The sequence below is a fragment of the Dermacentor silvarum genome, chromosome 9 (assembly GCF_013339745.2).
Source record: "Dermacentor silvarum isolate Dsil-2018 chromosome 9, BIME_Dsil_1.4, whole genome shotgun sequence".
NCBI classification, from domain to species: domain Eukaryota; kingdom Metazoa; phylum Arthropoda; class Arachnida; order Ixodida; family Ixodidae; genus Dermacentor; species Dermacentor silvarum.
In genome coordinates this window covers 23211463-23215037 of record NC_051162.1, presented here as the reverse complement: position 1 = coordinate 23215037, position 3575 = coordinate 23211463, and positions in this window count along the sequence as shown.

Here is a 3575-nt window from a genome sequence, read left to right as displayed (position 1 = left end):
AGGTTATATCGCTGTCCCGTATGTTAACCACCGCGCCGTACTCCCGCAAGAAGTCCATTCCAAGGACGAGTGATCTGCAGCACTATTTTAAATTCATAAAAGTGGGGACAAAAGCTGTATTTTCTATCTGGAGTCATGCAGTAAATTTTCCTGTAGGTGTTATTATCTGGCCTCCGGCATTTCGAATATAAGGGCCCAAATGCACGGTTGCATTTTGACTTTCTCAAGCCGGTCTGCCAACTGCTCACTTATTATCGAAAAGTCGGCGCCAGTGTCAACTAAAGCTGTCACGTCGTGCCCATCAATCCTTAAGAGTAGGTCGGCACTCACAAATTCGTCGGCGTTCCGTTTCTCCGGGTTGCTCTGCTCGTTTCTCCGTAATAATGGGGGATTTTCGCCGGTTCGACGACCGGCAACCTTCCCTCCGGAGGTCGCTGCTTTTAGTTTCCCCGTCGTGGGCTTGGAGAGCGCCCGCGTGCCAAGTCGGCGAAATTTTGACGGTTCGGCGACGAATAACGCAACGGAGTCGGCGAGCGCGACCGGAGATTATCTGAGCTGCCTTTTCCCCGAGTGACACTGTCATCGAAGCGTAGATGTCTCTCTGGAAACTGTCGTAGAATGGCAGGTGACATTTCCTGGAAGCCACCCTGGCGATGAGGGCAAGAACGATAAATGTGCCCTGGTTGTCCACAATGAAAACATAATGGTCGGCGATCAGCAGTGCACGATACATCGGTCCTGCGAAGCTGCGGTCGCCTGAAATGCTCCCTCGGTATCCAGGCAGCAATATTGTTGCCGCTGGTGGTACTGCGGTACTAGCACAATAGAAAGTGAGCGACGGACTGCGTCTGCGTAGCTCTTTGCGCGCGGCAGAGGACACGGTTCAGGGAGTGGCTCAGGAGATGCAAGTGCTTGCCGGATTTCTTGGTGGATAACTTCAGCGAACGAAGCCACAGAAAACTGCTTCGGTGTCGCAGCTTGCTTCGCAATCTCCTGACGCATAATGTCTCTTATCAGTTGCAGGAGGGAGGTCTCGTCTGTCACTGCCTTTACTGCGGCTCCTGCAGGCGCACCGTTAGTCAGGCGTTCGTATGGCCAGCAACGCTGCAAGAGCGCCCGCTTGATTGCTTTAGCTTCCTTAATGAATTCTTCAACTGTTGTAGGCGGGTTGCGCACAAGACCAGCGAATAGCTCTTCTTTGACGCCACGTATGCGATGGCTCAGCTTCTTCAAATCCGGCATGTTGGGATCCGCGCAGCGAAACAAAGGAGACATGTCCTCGGCAAACATGGAAACACTTTTGTTGGGCTTCTGAATGCGCAACTCGAGAAGGCGTTGTGCATTATCTCGGCGATCAGTGCTTCCGAAGATATCAAGTAGCCGACGGCAAAAACTCGTCCCACGTTGTGAAATGTGCCTCGCGGTTTTGAAACCACGTCCGTGCGCTACCTTCAAGAGCGAAGTACACATTGCAGAGCTTCTGGTCCAGACGCCACTGATTGACATTAGCTACGCGTTCGTACTGGTCCAGCCAGTCTTCGGGGTCTTCATACGTGTCACCGTGGCAGCTGGTTGGGACTAGAGTATTTTGAACATTCACCTGTGTTAGACTTGCAAGCATCATTTACTGAGTCGGTGAGGTCACTGACAAAGTTCTTTGCAAGGGACGGAATTCCGGGCACAAACTTTGCAGGCGGTGGCTTGCGCGGTGTACAGGTGTCTCGACGCGTGGATGATGTCTTGAAGGACTGGATGCAGGGCTACTCGCAGGACTCATCCCAATCATTATGCAAGCATGCGATACCCATCACCTCCACCATTGTGGCGGCTCACTGGAGACAAGAGCGGAGAACGGTATTTTATCGAAACAATTAGAACATGCGCTCAGTTCAGGCTTCTTATTATCTAGCACTTCGCTCGCACACTCTGTGTCGTCGTCTTCATCGTCGTCAGAGTGGTTGGGCACAGATAGCGTCGCGGCATTATATAAGGCTAACCATAGAATTGCAAATAAAAAGACAAATTTTTCATGAAAATAATTCATCTACATGCTAAAGATCTTTGACAGGAAGCAAACAATGTATACATGCATAGGTGGCAATTAAAGCTCAGCCAAACCAAGCCAAAAAGCTAGAAATGTTGCTGTCTGGTACAGCATGTTTGCTGTGGAAGTACACTGTGACCTGATTTATTACGACAAGCATTTAGTCGCCTTCATTTTTCGGAAGATGACAATGTCAGCATGCATTACGAATTCCTGTCATGAGATTGAAGAATCGGATGGTGTCGGCCTGTTCAGCGCTGATAGTTTTCTGAAAGCATGTCTTGGCTTGCTTCTTCTGACTTCGCTTTACAGAAATTCTCATTTACGGTAGGAGTAACGAGACCTCTTGAGGGCGGCAATGTTTCTTTTAAGTCGGCCACCCCCAAGAACCAAGCGCCTGTTAGGACCTGCAGGTTCGCAGTGCCGGTTGCGTCGTTTAATCTAAAACTCTCTTACCTTTACAGCAAGTACATAAGCGCATCCACGACTGTTGCCACCATTGAGTAATGGGCTTACATGTGCTTATTTTGCTTCATTTCTGGTTTAGTCGAGATGGAAGCAAAAGAATGCATTTTAGAACAGAAATCTGAGCAAGATGGTAAGGGTTCGTGAATTGTTTGAAAGGTTAGGCTTAGAAAATGTCTATGCCTAACCCTCCAAACGACGAAAAGAGTGGCCTTGAGAACACACCACAATGTACCTTAGCCATAGTCTATGACAGCAAAAATGCCTGTAAAATTGCAACTTTCATGAGTAAATTCATGATGGACTAGGTTTTCGTGCAGTTATTCTTAGAAGCTTGCCATCATTTTTTTATTTATTTAAAAATACTTTACAGGCCTCAATTGAGGCATTGAGTAAGGGGGGCAGTACATAGAAAACACATAGAAAATACATAGAATATATGACATACATAAAACAGTAGCGATTGACATAATTCAACCGGATCCTCAACCGGAGTACTAACGCGACATAGTGAGATAGCGGTAAACACGGCGACATACGGTACCATCGCTACAATAAGGTGCAAAAACGTAATGTAAATACAAGAATGCGTGGTGCGACAATCCTAAAATTTCACATTTTGTTAGGCATATACTCTGTCAAGGCATCGCGGAATGAATCATGTTTGGACAGGCATGCGATGTTAACCGGGAGAGAATTCCAAAACCTGACGGCACGATGAAGGGCAGAGTAATGGAACGTTTGTGCAGAACCGTAAATGCGGGCATAGTTGAAATGATTATGAAGCATGTATGACGTGGAGTATGGTCGTTTCAAGCATGCCGGTATAGTATGGTATGATAAAACTTTATTACGGTCCCTCGGAACGCGCGTGCTCGAGTGGAATGAATGAATTTGTGAAATAGTGTTAACAGGGCATTGTCTCGGCGAGTGTTCAGGGATTGTAATGAAAGCTTAAGTTGTATTTGAGTTACACTGAACTGGCAGCTGTAATGGTTTAGGATCAAACGGCTTACCCTATTTTGAATCCGTTCTAGCAGTTCAATTGAGTATTTCTGGTGAGGGG